This window comes from Eschrichtius robustus, chromosome 7 (assembly GCF_028021215.1).
Source record: "Eschrichtius robustus isolate mEscRob2 chromosome 7, mEscRob2.pri, whole genome shotgun sequence".
NCBI classification, from domain to species: domain Eukaryota; kingdom Metazoa; phylum Chordata; class Mammalia; order Artiodactyla; family Eschrichtiidae; genus Eschrichtius; species Eschrichtius robustus.
Window position 1 is genome coordinate 13055434 of NC_090830.1, and position 16704 is coordinate 13072137.

At 43.4% G+C, this 16704-nt stretch overlaps 1 protein-coding gene and 1 non-coding gene across 2 annotated transcripts in view; both read right to left on the reverse strand.

The window, feature by feature from the left end:
• The window catches only part of DISC1 (DISC1 scaffold protein), a 348989-nt gene that overhangs the window by 46080 nt on the left and 286205 nt on the right, over positions 1–16704 (reverse strand). The gene's annotated exons all lie outside the window — the stretch shown is intronic.
• Positions 10905–11031, reverse strand: LOC137767931 (small nucleolar RNA SNORA25). The gene has a single exon (XR_011074618.1). It is a non-coding gene; the product is annotated as a small nucleolar RNA SNORA25 (small nucleolar RNA).

Genomic DNA, 16704 nt, shown 5'->3' on the forward strand with positions numbered 1-16704 from the left:
TAAGCTAAGCCTCTTAAAATGGAAAGGCTTCCAAGAAAAATTAAATGAAAATAGGTAAAGCACAGAACAGTATTCTGTTAAGATCTCATTTGAGTTTTTAAAAATAACAAAGGGCAGGCATATACATCCATATATGCCTATGCATGAGTGAAATATTTCTGGAAGGATATACTTGAAACTGTTTCCTCATAGTTGGGGGAGGGACAGAGGATTTTCTTTATATTTTACCACTTTCTGCTGTATTTCTTTCTTTCTTCCTTCCTTCCTTTCCTTCTTTCCTTTCTTTCTTTCTTCTTCCTTTCTTCTTTCTCCTTCCTTCCTTTCTTTTTTTTTTTTTAAAGGAATCAGTGCTTTCTTTTTTTTTTTTTTTTAATTTATTTATGGCTGTGTTGGGTCTTCGTTTCTGTGCGAGGGCTTTCTCTAGTTGCGGCAAGCGGGGGCCACTCTTCATCGCGGTGCGCGGGCCTCTCACTATCGCGGCCTCTCTTGTTGCGGAGCACAGGCTCCGTAATTGTGGCTCACGGGCTTAGTTGCTCCGCGGCATGTGGGATCCTCCCAGACCAGGGCTCGAACCCGTGTCCCCAGCATTGGCAGGCAGACTCCCAACCACTGCGCCACCAGGGAAGCCCCTTCCTTTCTTTCTTTCTGTCTGTCTTTCTTTTTTCCTTTCAAATAAACCACATGCATACTTTACTTTTATAACAAGAAGGAAATTTAAATTATTTTTGAATTTGTCCACTTCTTTTCCTTTGGCCTTTTTGCCGAAATTTGCAGCCTTACCTTTGGTGCTAAACGTCCCCCTTTGCGGAGTCCCTGTCATGGTTTGTGGGGACATGTCTGATCAGTGGCAGTTGTGGAAAGGGCTTCTAAATCAGAGCTCTTCAGAAGTAAGAGAGCTACACTGAGTCCTGAGAGCCACAGGATAAGTGTAAACACATGCCCACACCGAGGGCAGACAAGGAATTTTAAAGGGAAACAGGAGCAAGACGGGAAGAGAGAGTGCCTGGTAAATCGCATCCCAGCTTATCTCCTGGGCACTTCCAGTAGCTCAACTTGAAAAGAAAAGGAGCCAGACCCCACCCTGTAGGTGAAAGCTATTATTCTTCCCGCCTCTCAGAAGAGGCGCCTTTCCAAAGACAGCTCAGGGGTGGGATGGCAGAGGGACCTGCCAAAGAGCTCCCACCTGAACGTTTTATGGGACAAACGTGCAGCCAGAGAGTCAATGAGGTGGGGCATCCACGCAGCTCTGCAGACACGTGCCTCTGGCCGTACAGAAAAGAAAACAGAGAAATGTCCCCAGACTGTGTTCCATCAAGAACAGTAAAAGCTCCTTGGGAACGAGTGATGCCGTGATGCCGCGAGGCCCAGCCTGGTGATGATGTCGGCTCAGCGTGAGAACCGTGGGGATACAGCGGGGCTGGAGCTGCGAAGCTGTCAGCTCATCCTGTCATTGTGAACGCCTTAGGTGGGCTTTCCCTGGCGTCGGTCTTCTCTGTCCACAAACCACAGGAGGTGTAACGTGAGCTCCAAACAGACAACTATCACGGCTCCTGAGACAGCGAACAGCACACTTGCCAGAGACGGAGGCTTTGTATCTAACTTTGAAAAGGGAGCCCAGCCAGCCAGCTGCACCCTCGTCAGCGTGGCCACAGGCTGAGCCGCAGTCCCCAAAACAAAAGGCGTGATCAGTGTCTACCTCCAGCAAAAGGAGCTCATACGAGACTTCGTCACAAATGATAGGCCACACGGGTGAGAAGGAGAGGGCAGAGGGAGACACCTGCGCGGTCCGACAGCACCAGGCACCCGGGACGCACGGAGGGGACGGGACGACAATACTGGCAGCGGCTGGTATACACCGTGTTCATTCTCCATTCGTGGTCCCGCAGCACTGTGCCCATGCCTCTGCTTTGACATGTATCCTAGATTGTAATCATCCACGTACATTTGCTCCCTCCCAAAGCGAGGACGCCTTCAAGGTCAGAGCGTGCCCTTGATAAGTCAGTGAGTGAAAACACTTCTCCCAGGGTGAGCTGCAGTCTGCCTTGTGCTTTCCTCAGGCCGCCATCAAGGCTGGAAGGAATCAAAGCCCAGAGCTCCCAGCGGGGTCTGCAGAATGGACGCCACCAGCAGAAAGAGGAGGAAGACCTAAGAAGCCTTCCTCTCCTCTCAGGAGCCCATGTGCGTGCGCAGGGGCCTTGGTACTGATACCTTTCAGCTGCTCCCACCGCAGGTTATTCTAAACCCCCTGGCATCCCGGCCCTAAACTGAGGAAGGAGAAAGCCAGAGAGCAGAGTGGTCCCACGAGAAGCATGACAGCAAGGGCTGGTAAACGAGAGCTGCAGGGGTGAAGGGGCTGGAGAGATGACAAGTGTCTACCTGCTCCTTAAATGTGCGAGATCAGGCATCAGAGTGAAGGCTAGTCCATAGGAAGACCAAGCAGCAACACGGGTCAGCAAGGCGGGGGGCCCATGGCCTCAGGGTTCCACCAGGCACGCCCCCAGATCCCCAGAGAGGGGTCTTACTGAAGTTCAGGGAACTGCACTCACTGAAATTCCCTGCAAAATCTTGCGTGTGGGTGCATTTGCATGGAAATAGGGTCCACAGATTTCATGAGATTCTAAAAAAGCCTTGTGATTTTAAAAAAGAAAAAAAAGGGATTAATGTGCATATGAATCACTTGGAGATCTTGTTAAAATGAAGCTGTGGTTCGCACGCCGGGGTGGGCCTGAGACTCTGCCCTCCAACCAAATCTGGATGACTCTGATGTTGCCGGTTGACAGTCCACACCTTGAATAGCAGGCACCTGACTGGGGAGCCCTACGTGCTGAAACCTGAAGCCTCCGGATGGCCACGCCGCCGGCACCCACAGGATTCAGTGTGACACCGACTGATCTGGATTTTAGCACGTGACAAGAAACACCTGAGACGAGACAAGCACAGACAGGTATTACTGGCACTTCCTAAACGCCTCTGGAATTTAGGACCAGTTCATCACACATATGGAAGACCTAGAAGACTGCCTTCCATCACTGCTGAAAAAAGAGAACCTGGAGTCCCAGGTGTCTGGGCCCTTCTCGTTAGTTCAGAAGGAATTCCAGCAAAAAGAGAGTTTTCCCTCATTCTGGCTTTCACCGACCACCTCTGGGAAGCTGGCAAGAAAAGCAAGGATGGTCAAGTGACCTCATTTTGTTTATAGAGAGCGTGCGTGGTGCTGAATATCTATGCCTATGAAAGATCAGATTAAACCTTCCCGGGCAAACCGAAGCCCGGCGGGCAGCAAGTTCCACTGGCAAACACTGGCCATACAGAGCGAGTCTTAGCCCTCTCGGCCTGGCTGGGCTTTCGGCCACCAAGCAGGGCACTGAGGGCTGAGCAGTGCTGAGATCCGGTCCTGAGACAGGAAGTCTGCCGGGGAAAGTAGAAAGCCCAGGATCTGACAGCCAAATTGTGCATCAGCAGCTCTATCCCCAGTACACAAAGTATCATAAAGACTGAAATCCAAATTGAAGTCTAAAAACAGCACAATGAAAATATTTCCTTCCTTCCCTCCACCAGAGAGCAAAGCAGCTGACATCAATATCCTCAGGGCACAACTGACTTCTCCGAGTTTACATGGAAAGAACGATTACACAACTGCCCTTTCTCACCATCAGACCTCCCGTCCCAGGAAATAAGGAAGGGAAAGCAATTACACTGTTGCTGAAAACCTATAATGGATATGTGATTACGATTATTAATGTGGAAAGAAAGAGACAAACTGCTGAGCTGCAAGCAACCACTAAGTGAATCTGCATGAGATTCCAAGAGGGGGATTAATTTTTTGTTTTCTTTTCATCTCTCAGCCAGTCATTGGAATGTGACCCCAAACTTTAAGCATGGCCTGTCACATCCTTATCAGTATTCACTGCCACTGCACTGTGGTCACATTATCTCCCCTGGATTCCCAAGTGACAGGCTCCTTGCTGTAGGGGATTGTTTTCTCTTCGCCTCTAAAGGGGAGGAGGGTGTGGCAGAGAACTGACTTGTCAGGTGCAGGAAATTAACTAATTTTCAAAACGACAGAAAGACATTTTGTAGCAAATATTTACTTCTCTGTTTCTTTCCTACTGATATGGAACATACATTATCTAATCCGGAGGATGCTGGATTTACAATCCCTCTGAACAAAGGGATGTTATGGCTCATTCTAAAGAAATAATGCTGTCAATTCCTTCAGCCCCTGGTGAGAACACTACTGTGGCAGGAAGTCCATTTGTCATAAAAGAATAGAATGGATAGTGAGGGGTGCAGGTAGAGAGGAGAGTGTGAGATTTCTCTGACTTTATATGGCACCCTGAAAACCCATTGTTCCCCTATACCACTTACCTATCCATCGAATTTCCAATTACTATCTGGCTCAAGGTCCATATAAACATGGCAGCTTCAACCAAAGTGGGCCATTAGAACTGGAGATCCCCAGAGGGGAAGGCTGGGAACAGGGATGCTGGGTGAGGAGGAGACCCAGAGGTCTCCTCTGGTGTGTATCAGAGGGTGTGTATCACCCTCTCTGTGCCTGGTGGGGCTCTAGGCACTTTTCACGCATTATTTCATCCTGTTGTACGATTTCACCGTGAGGTGAGTATTACTACAATGATGCCCTCAACTTTACACATCAGCACAGGGACTCGAGATTCTGCTGTTTGCTCAGAGTTACCCAGCTAGCTAGTTGCAGGAGCTGAGACTGAATGCCATCCCGATGACAAAACCCATGACCTGATGGCACCAGATTTCCACTCATTTTATGAGAAATACTTAGTCTCCCTTCTCCACCTGGGAAACGCGATTTCCCATTCTATACTGAAACCAAACAAAATACAAAATACATTTCCTATTCTATACTGAAACCAAACAAAATACACAGACTCATTTGACTGCTCTCAAATATACTGCATAAGACCCATAAAGGCACTCTTACTCTTAGGTGATTTTTTTTGTGGTAGACCTTGCTCATTTTTTTGTGCAAATCTAGGAACCTTTCTCTTGAGATGACGAGAATAATCGTAGTTGTTGTAAATGGTAACAGACAAAATGGGCATTCATTATTATGTGCAAAACTGAGCATTTCCCTAGGCTGCCTGGCACAAAAACAAAGGTTTCAACTGAAAACTATTTAAAAATTCTATATACATACACACACATGCACATATGGGTTATGAAACACTTTTTTATCTAATCCTTATTATTCTTTCCCAGACTCTAATATTCAGCCTTTTTCAATAATAATAGCAATAATAATTATAATTATTATGACATAAATAATATTATTATTGCAAATAATAATAATAATGGCAACAAACATTTACTGAGCATGTGCCATCACTGGTGAAAACAGGCTTCACGTATCTCATTTAGTCTGTGCAATAGCTCTGTGAGGAACATTACTATTATATTTCTTTTTATAAACAAGAAAACTGAGATTAAATAATTTCCCAAGGTCGCTAAACTAGGAAGGATAGAGGAGACCTGGATTAGATCATCTGACCCAGAACCATCTTCTTGGCAGTGCATCACCTGTCTTCCCAAACCCCCATCCGTCCGGGTCCTGGCCAGACCCTGGCCCTGAACCGACAACGTCTTGCTGTCACCAGCCGTCCTGGCCAGCTCTTCATCCAGCTCACGTGCTACCTTTTCTTGCCACCTTCCCTTGACCCCCTCCACGTGCAGAACCAGCTGGCACTGTCACCTTGCCTTAGACCTCAAGAAGCAGCCCTGTCTCAGCCACGAGACAGCGAGCTCCCCCAGGGCAGGTCTCCCTTCCCTGCCCACCCAGCCCGGTGTCGGGTGCACCGTGAATGCTACACATTCCCATCCCACAAGCCCATCCACGGGGACCACGGTTCTGTCCCCTCCCCACCCAACAGTGACGAGAGAAACATTGTCAAGATCTTCTGAGTGACATTTCTTCATACCCATAACAATAATTTTGAACTTTCCCCCTCTTCTCTGGTTTTGTTATGCTAAAGGAGCCCCCAATCCATCAAACCACACTCAAAATGCTATTTTCTAGTATTTTAATCACATCACCCAATTTCTTCACCTTCCCCCCGCATATTCTGTTCTATGTTCCCTGGTACATGTGTAACTTACTTTAAAAGTAATTAAAATGTCGGCATTTATAAAATATATAAAATAGAGGCGGCTGGTTTAATCACAAAAGGGTTGACTGCAAAGTTCTTTCAAGTACTTATCTCTCCGGACAGATTTATCTGTTTGTTCAAAGATCAGTAATGACTTGAGTCTGTCAGGCAGACTCGGGGTCAAGCTGCTCAGGTTTGAATCCCGGCTCCGCCCCTCACGAGCATGTGACTGTGGGCAAGTGCCTTAACCTCTCTATGCCACAGTCACCTCGTCTGTAAAGCGGGGATAATGACAGCATCTGCCTCACTGGATTGCGAAGATAAAATGAGTTAAAATTCAGAAAGCGCTAAGAACAATGCCTGGACGTGGTGGGTACAACTACCGATACTTCTACTGTCATCACCTGTATTACAAGGCCCTCCGGGATCAGGGCTCTATGTGCCAGTTATGAATTCACTGCCTCTCAGCCCCAAACCTATGCCTCACTGCCTGCTCCGCAAACATTTAGCTGGGCCCTTTAAAAAATTCTCCTTTGTCGGTAGAGGGAGGTGGGGAGAATTTCTAAGAGGAGGCGGTTTCCTTCCTTGTTCCAGTGGGCTCTCAGCAGGCTCCTAAGGGGATGGCTTCCCTAGACCCTGCCCCCAGAGCACACACAGCCGCTGCAGTGCCCAGCTCCCGGAGTGCCTGTGGTTTCCCAATTCCCAGCTCTTGCAGTGGGGCTGGTTTCCCCAGTGCTCGGCTTCCGTGGCTTCTGCTGAACCAGGATGCTTCACACACAGCTTCCCCAGCGTCTGGCTCCTGCTGTGTGGACGGCTTCTCCTGCACAAGCCTCTCCAGCATGCACAGCTGCTCCAGCACCTGCATGTCAGCGGCTCCCAGGAGCCAACAGTTTCCCCGCAAACTCCTTCAAGCCCTTCGTTAGCAGACTGCCTCTGGTGAGACAACTCCCCATGAACAGTCTTCTTTGGAACCCTGGAATGTGGGTCCCAGAAAGTTCCAGGTAGACACCTGCCGGCAGGTGCACTGATGCAGAACTCGGCACTCCAGACAGAATCTTTAAGGAGGTCTGCATCGTAGCCTGGGGGCAGGGGGTTCCCTATCTTAGCCCTGTGGGTGGTGGCTAAGTTCTCTTTACCTCTTCCTGGTTGGTCCTCCATTACTCCAATCCTTTGTTGTAATGAATAATTCTTTGTGTTATGCTATCCATGTTCAAGTTACTTGTTTGGGTTCTGTCTCCTGATCAGACCTTGACTGAAACACTCTCTGCCCTCATCTCCTTGCCCTTATTGGGAACCAGCCGGTACCCTCAGCCTTCTTTTTGTTTCATGCTCTCCAAGTCGGTTCTTAAGATATTTTTTTCATTTTCCAGAATGTCCTGAAATGCCACCAAGCCTTCACATGGCTGGTTCCTCTGAGTCACTTTCCAGAGTTTGCAACCAGCAGTTTTCCAACCCAGGTCCTACAAACCTCAGTCACCATCCAGCACATGGGCCTGTTTCACTTTCTTCACAGCACTTATCACTGCTATGAATTATCTTATTCTTTCTTCCGCCCCCTTCCCTAATTAAATGCAAGTTCTGTGACAGCAAAGACTGTCCTTGTATTGTTTACTACTAGAGCCCCAGGGAACAGTTGTCAGATATGAAAGCACTTGATAGAGAGTTGTGTGAAAAAGATGAGAAGGAAGAATAAGAAAGTTTTAAAAAAAAAAAAAAAAAGAAAAAAAAAGGAAGGATCTGGTTCCCAGCCGTAATGCTCCTGATCTAATGAATTGCTTCTAATACCCATTCGTCCAGTCACTGCTGCCTCAAATCCTGGAAGCACCACTGTCCGTTACTTCCCACACTCATAGGTTATTTTCTCTAAATTTGTCCTTCCTTCTACTCTCTCTTCTCCTGTAGTTTCATCATTCTCCATAGATCAGTCCTGTCTCTATGAACTCAGGACTTTATTAGCTCAATCGCCTCCTTACTGGCCTCTCTAATTCCAAGTTCCTTCTCTTTTTCAATCTATTCCGAATAGCGTTGACAACCAGTTTTTCTAAAACACTGCTTTTCATTGAGCCCTTCCCCTCTTCTTTACAGACCAGTCGTTACTTGTTTGATCCAGCCTAAACGTATTTGTCTCCCTTCTAAGGCCCCCCCATGCTGGCTCTGTGCTGCGTGACAAGCTGCACTGCCCATCAAGGCACAACAACCCTTCTGCCTGTTCACACTGGTTCTCCCTGGCCCCATGAATGAGCCAGGCCACCCCTGTCCCACAGCCCACTCACAGGGGCTCTCCCCACTGAGATTCCAGAAGGGGGCAGCTCAAACTCTCCGCCCTACATTGGCAACCATGGGATCACTTGATAATCTCCTTCTCTCACCTCCTATACTCCAGAAAACATCTGAAACTTTTTAATATAAACCTATGTTGTCTTTTCCTCATCTTATCAAAAGAAACGCGTAAACTCCTTAGTTCTCTGAGGCTTCAGGTAAGGTATTGAACAAGTAGTGGGGAACGATGAATGATGAACAAGTGAAAGCCTCCTGGTTGAGGATCGATGTGAGTTCTCGGACCTGGAGAACCTGCCTTGGGGTAGTCTAAGACCCTGTTCCCCTAGCAGGCTCTAAGAGACTCATCTGACCCAAATCACAGTCTTTCTCATTATTCATATATTAAATCAAATATGACACACTTTGCATGTACCGCATATAAAAAATTTTCTTTGGAAAAAAAAAAATGAGAATTTTCCACAAAGGTTTTTGTTCTGTTTAAAGGTCCTCCTCCTGTCTATTTTCATCCTGGGTATGTTTTGTATTTTCCTTCTTTTGAGAGTGTTAAGAAAAAAGACTTTCTTTGGGAAGAGCTACCTCTTTCCGCACACTTCCACCCCTGGAAACAAGGACCCGAGGAAAGAACACAGGTGCCTGTTAGGTAAATGGTGTCAGTCCCATCAGTTCAATAATTCAAGGCTCTTGAGCAAAGAGAAATTAATTTTTAAATTTGCCATGTAACAAAAAAAGGTGGAAAACAACAAAATGCCCTTCAATGAAATATGGTTAAGCAAATTGTAATATGTGTACTTATTGAATGTTAATTACTATTAAAACCGTGGTTATAATTGTCATGTAGTAACATAGAAAAATATTTTTGACAAACCACCTGGCTGAAAAAAAAAACGGTATTTCCAGAATCAGTATATGCAATTAATTATAACTGTTGTGCGTCTTGGGAGATCTTGGGGGTGGTATAAGCAAAGTATGAGGAAGAAAATAAAAATGTCAGCACAGAATGGGTCACAAACAGAGCTCTGCAAAGTTGAAATCTAAAGAGGATTCTGGCTCCCAGCTCTTTAGGACTTGACCCCTTTCTGATTAAATGGACTGCTGGGCTTACACTACAATATGTAGGTTCTATTTCCTATTCTCAGGAAGTTTTACATTCACAAGTCACCTTGGCAGGTGTAGAACAGCGTGTGTAGTACTGCACCTTTCGTCTAAGAGAGGATATGAATATATACGGCTATGTCATTAAAAAGCAGTGGAAGGATAAAGCAAAATTGAATTAAAATAGTTTCCTGTAGGAGAAAGTCAGGAAAAGGCTGAAGAGAGGGAAAGACAGCTATACTTTTCTGATTGCACCTTGTTTTGTACATTTAACTTTGAACCATAAAGTTTGTGTTATATATTTGTTTGTGTTGCTAAAAGAAGCAACCACTAAAATAAAAGGCAAAATAATAGAGGTTAGCCTACTGTGCATTGAGCTAACTATGCATTGAGTTGATGGTTGAACTACACCAAGGGGAATTAATTAAAGTGACTTTAAACCTCTGTAATTTAACTGTGCATCCCTGGTGGGATATATCCTAAGAACAAAAAGAACTGCAAAGAAGTCTTAGGTTTTCAGTTATCATATTATTAATAAAAATGTCAGTATTATTATTCTGAAACCATACATAAAATGGATATACCAAATATAATATAATATATATATACACGTATATATAGTCGGATATACTACATACATGTAATCAAATATACTTCATAATAGAGATAGATAAATATATAGATAGGTATAGAATTCTTTCAATGATATAAGGAATAAAATTTTTCAGCATAAGAGAAAAGAAATACCAGTATAAAATCAAAGAAGTAAAACTATGTAACCCTAAATTTGAACTGGAAATAACAGTGTGAATCTGTGATACAATTTGTCTGAAAAAAAAATCCTAGCTCTGTCTACTGAAAAGTTCAAAAATAATGATAATCCAGTAGCTGTGAGCACCCCCAGGGCCCAGTCTGTGGTCTCTAAGTATCATTTCCTACTAAAAATAATAAGAGCTCCTTGCAGAAAATGCTGATTCTAGATCTGGGCCATGAAATGTGCAAGATGAGCCTGAAACATCTTGTTCCATCAGAAAACAAGGAAGCATTTAGGTTGATGTTAAAAGATTCAGGGGCCAATTTGAAAGGGATCTCCGCCAAAGATAGGAAAATTTGAAAAAGAACACTTTCTGCCAAGAATTGAAACATAACAAATATGTTAAAAATCCATAAGTTCATAATGCTACATGCACGCACACACACTCTTTTTGTTCACCTTTAGAGGATTCTAGAAAACCAATTATTATTCTGAAACGGGTGCATAAAGAGAAAGAATCAAACATTTCTTTCTTTTGTAAATCATAACTCAGGACAATTAAATAGATGTTGAAGGAAACTTTGTTTTTAAACTTTGAGACATTTACTTACTTTCTCACATCACCAATCATGGATTATTATGAGTGAAACTGAGTGTCTGTATCTTTCATCTCTTCAGGAAAACAGCACTATTGAGTGCCTATGACATCCTATGGAGAAATTTAATCTTTGGTCATAGCATTAAGAGCTCCCGGTTTCACAAACCCACAGACCCTCTTTGAAATAACCTGAAGAAATTTCTTTCCTTATAGAAGAATTTTATGTAAAAAACTGATGACTGTGATGGAATTAGAATATTACTATTTCGCAATCCACTAATGAAATAATAAGTCTAGTCAAGAATCACCAATTTAGGTATAAAAAGCTGATGGAAAATCTGATGCAAAGAGGGCAGGGCTCCCAGTCTTGAACCCAACAACCAATCTCAACACCACAGGAGAGAAAGAACAGATAATATTGTCTTCCTTACGTAGAAAGTAACAACTCTATCAATGAAGCACTGTGACAATAAAATCAAACCTCAGTGTAATCAAATCTATAGATGTAACTACCAGTTTATAGGAAATACATGGGAAAAAGAAACATGTTGATGACCACCAGGATACAAGTAGCCAAACTCTGTAGGACAAAAATATTGGTCAATTCAACAACAAGAAAGTGAAGTAAAAGGAGTAGGAACCTGTAGGTTAAAGAGCCCTGGCACATTTCTTGATGTGAATAAGCCACCTGTCAACATAAAACTATGAGACAATTTGGGAAAATTGGATATCTGATGATATTAAGAAAGTCTTGTTAATGTTTTTAGGTGTGATAATGGTATTACGGTTATTATTTTTTTAAGTCTTTATCTTTTTGAAGATATGTGTTGACATATTTATGGGTTAAATAAAATGAGATTCACTTCAAAATATTCCTGTGGGGGGCAGGGTGGATGTGGTAGGCTGAATAACGGCTCCCCAAAGATGTCCATGTCCTAATCTTCAGGACCCGTGAATGTTACCTTGTAAGGCAAAGGGGACTTTACAGATATAATTAAGTTAAGGATTTGGGGATGGGGAGATTACCCTGGATTTTCTGGTCAGCCCAATGACGTCATCCAATGGTCCTTGTGAGAGGGAGGGAGAAGGGTCAGAATCAGAGGAGAAGGTGATGCAGAAGCAGAGACTGGAGTGATGTGCTCTGAAGATGGAGAAAGAGGCCACGAGCCAAGGATTACAGCTGGCCACTGGCAGCTGAAGAAGGTAATGAAGCAGATCCTGCCCTGGAGCCTCCGGAAGGAACCAGCCCTGCCAACACCTTGACTGTAGCCCAGTGAGACCCACATCAGACTTCTGGACTCCAGAACTGGAAGACAGTAGATTTGTGTTGTTTCAAGTTGTTCACGGCTACCTGTTTCAGCAGTGATAGGAAACTAGTACAGTGGGGAAGTGGAGGGGAGTACAGCTGAAATCAGTTCAGCCGTGTACTGAAAATTGTTGAATTGGTGAGATGTGCACATGGGGGTTCGTTATAAGTTCTCTAGTTTTGCACGTGTTGGAAAATTTCCACAATAATTTGGATTTTTTAAAATAACATCTGACTAAGGGAATTTAAATCAGAAAGTTCATTAAGACACAGTTTTCAAGTTTCATACCTCTGTCCCACACCCAACTCCAGAACGTTGTGGTAACGTTAGTCTTGGAGAACGAGGTGCTGAGGGAGTTTGAGACAGACAGATTACACACCCACAGAGTAGTCCCTGGGGCACCTGAGGGAAGGTGCTTGATCTCTGCCAGCCTCAGCCCCCTTATATATTCAGATAATAACAGAGCCTGAAGCTCACTGGGTGGTTGGGAGGCTTCAGTGAAATAATCCATTTAAAATGTTTTGTGGATTACCTGCATACAATATCTCTTAATAAGGGTCAGCTATTGATATATATCATCATTGCATGTCATTCCTACAAACATTTGAAGAACGTCTCCAGTCTCAATCCTAATTATCACAATCCTCTAAAATGTATCTGTGAGAAAAGACACATGCACCCCAATATTCACTGCAGCACTATTTACAATAGCCAAGACATGGAAGCAACCTAAATGTCCATCGACAGATGAATGGATAAAGAAGATGTGGTATACATACACAATGGAATATTACTCAGCCATTAAAAAGAATGAAATAATGCCATTTGCAGCAACATGGATGGACCTAGAGATTATCCTACTAAGCGAAGTAAATCAGAAAGACAAAGACAAATATCATACGATATCAGTTATAGGTGGGATCTAAAATATGACACAAATGAACGTATCTACGAAACAGAAACAGACTCACAGACATTGAGAACAGACTTGTGGTTGCCAAGGGGGAGGAGAGGCTGGGGGAGGGAAGGATGGGGAGCTTGGGATTAGCAGATGCAAACTATTATATGTAAGATGGATAAACAACTAGGTCCTACTGTAGAGCACAGGGAACTATATTCAATATCCTGTGATAACCCATAATGGAAAAGAATATGAAAAAAGAATATATACATATATATGTATAACTGAGTCACTTTGCTGTACAGCAGAAATTAACACAACATTGTAAATCACCTATACTAAATAAAATTTAAAAAACAAAAAAGAAGCACCCCTAAAAGGCCCTGCTGGGTGATGAATGAGAACTACAAAGTTATCTTTTGAGGTTTAGCATACAATGCAATCACAGAAAATTCTTCCAGCTCAAGAAATGGCATCTTTACATTAGCACCCACAGAAGGAAAAAACTGCTTTCCTCCCTGAGGTGTTTGTGATCAGGGATTTAGAACCCACCCTGGGGTGAGCTCCCAGATAGAAGGGGACACAGCACAGCACAGAGAGCATCTGCAGCTCATTGCCTGCTGCTTTGCAGCTCATGTTCGCACAGCTGTTGTATGACTCAGGGTGGCTGGGAGGGAGGGATGCGGGGTCGGGGGGTAAGGAGGAGAAAAGGAGCAAAAATGAGTCACAGACAATGTTGTGTGTAATATTTCGTCTAACCTACATTTGCCAAGGCTGCTGCAGACCTGTCATCTCACTTTACGTGAGCTAAGAGCACTCAGCAGAGTCTTAAAAGTGACTGCACGCTGAAAGTGAGCATCGGAGAAATTCCAGGAGGAGCTCTGCTTCTATTAATCATGCGTGTGAAGCTAACAGGTTCATCCCATGTTAGCAAATTAAACTATCACACAACCTTGACAATGCTTCCTTGAATCGTTAAAAGTCTTCTCATTTTAATTAATGACAAATTGGATATCTACCTACTGGGGTTTCCACTGATACAGCAATTAATTTTTCTTTAAGATTTCTCAACTCCCTGCCAAAATGCATCAAAAACACTCAAGCTATATGGTTTCTCTTGAGCTTGTAAAAATCATCTTAGTTTGGACATTCCGTATTGATTAGTCATAATCGCCTTTTTAAGAATGTGACAGGCCCCTTGAAACAGGTACACCGTGAAGCACACTGGCATATCTGGGGGACAAGGGCACATGGGCCCCCAGAGCACAGTGGACAGAACGTCCACTCGACGGCCTCCCCAAGTTCAGGTTTACGTAGTAATTGCAATGGAATGGCTTTCCATCACCTAAACCAAACGGAGTAAAGAAAGAGGAATCACTGGGCATCTTGCCAAGCCTCAGGCCTCCTTAAATATTGGTTGATTTCTTAATTGATCTCAGTGGGCAGAATGATCATATCATTACTTTAAAACACACACTTTGGGATGAACTGGACAAACCACAGGGGCGTCTGTTAGCAGAGCCTTCTGTTTTAATAGTCAATCTCTTATTTGCTATTAGACAAAATCACGGCCATCTTTTTTATTTTTCAGGCCATCTTTTCAGAACAGCCCCACGTCCAATGAAGGGTTGAAATATCAGTGACAGAAAATGATGCCAGATGACCAAGACCTTTGGTCCACACTTTTAGTTCTGATGCTGCAGTCAAAAATCTGTCTTCTCACATACAGATGGCCAACAGGCACATAAAGAGATGCTCAATATCACTAATTATTGGAGAAATGCAAATCAAAACTGCAATGAGGTGTCACCTCACACTGGTCAGAAAGTCTACAAATAGTAAATGCTGGAGAGGGTGTGGAGAAAAGGGAACCCTCCTACACTGTTGGTGGGAATGTAAATTGGTACAGTCACTATGGAGAACAGTATGGAGGTTCCTTACTAGAGTTACCATATGACCCAGCAAAATAGAGTTACCATATGACCCAGCAATCCCACTCCTGGGCATATATCTGGACAAAATTATAATTCAACAAGGTACCTGCACCCCTATGTTCACAGCAGCACTATTTACAATAGCCAAGACATGGAAGCAACCTAAATGTCCATCGACAGATGAATGGATAAAGAAGATGTGGTTATGGATATGCGATGGAATCCTACTCAGCGATAAAAAAGAATGAAATCATGCTATTTGCAGCAATGTGGAGGGACCTAGAGATTATCATATTAAGTGAAGTAAGTCAGACAAAGAAAAATATCATATGATATCACTTATATGTGGAATCTAAAAAAAAAGGATACAAATAAACTTATTTACAAAACAGAAATAGACTAACAGACATAGAAAACAAACATATAGTTACCAAAGGGGAAAGGGGGGGAGGGATAAATCAGGAATTTGGGATTAACAGATACACACTACTATATATAAAATAGATAACCAACAAGGACCTACTGTATAGCACAGGGTACTATGGTCAATATCTTGTAATAATCTATAATGGAAAAGAATCTGAAAATGAATATATATATATATTAATATATATAGCCATATATATATATATATATATATATAACTGAATCAATTTGTTATACACCTGAAACTAACACACTGTAAATCAACTATGTTTCAATTTTAAAATAAATAAATAAATACCATTTAAATTTTTTCTAAAAAATCTGTCTTCTCCTGTGCCAACCATGTGGCTCATGCTACCTGAATTCTTCCCATCACACGTCGGGAAGAAGACCTCCCCTCTCTGAAGCCCCTCACCAGACAAACCCAAAGGGTTTCTAACTAATCCTTCCTCTTCTTTCCTTCTGCCACCCTCTTCTCTAGAGCAACATTTTTACTCTCTCAAAGGAAAATATCAGAGGGAGAGAAGCAAATATATTGGAGGAGTTACTTTCTCCCCAAAATGCTCTGAGTTACTTTCTCCCCAAAATGCTCTCTCTGTCTGAGCTCCACTGACGGTCAAGGTGAAGGGCTTTGAAGCTCCGTGAATCGCAGAAGAGATGATAAATTCCTCCCAGCACCTGAGCTCTGGAGCCTGGAGCCCAGAACTTTCTTGGTCTCAAACACCCCCCAAACCAGCCAGGTTGCTTCTAAAGGCAGAAGAGTGTTGGAAGGATCCTAGCCCTTGGGTCATAGAAACTGTGGGAGGCTCTAACCCACAGCCGTTAACAAGAACTCAATTTCCTCACCTCTCTCCCTTTCCAGCCTCTGCAGGAGGTGCTAACAGCTGGCCAAAGGGCAGGCAGAGGAAAAAGCTAAGAGTTTAAATAATCAACCAGGTTTCGCAGCCCTTCAGTGGAGGCTATAAGCTCCAAGCAAACATCTCTTCTCTCCCCATACTTTCACCAGGAGGATAAGAGATTCTCTTCTGGTTTTATAAAATAAGGATTTTTTTGAAATGTAGATATTTTGATTTCATAATTTTCATGGTGCCATAGCTGCTACTACGGTAATAACAGCTAGCATTTATGAAGTTCTTTTCGTATACGGGAAACATTCTTTATCTTTGCTCTATTATTGGTCTATTTCAATTGGCCACACATGAATCCAGACAATCTGATTCCAGAGCCTGCACTTTATCTAAATGTCTCAGGTTCTCCACATTCATCAGGAAAGAGATTGTTTGTTTGAGGGGGTTT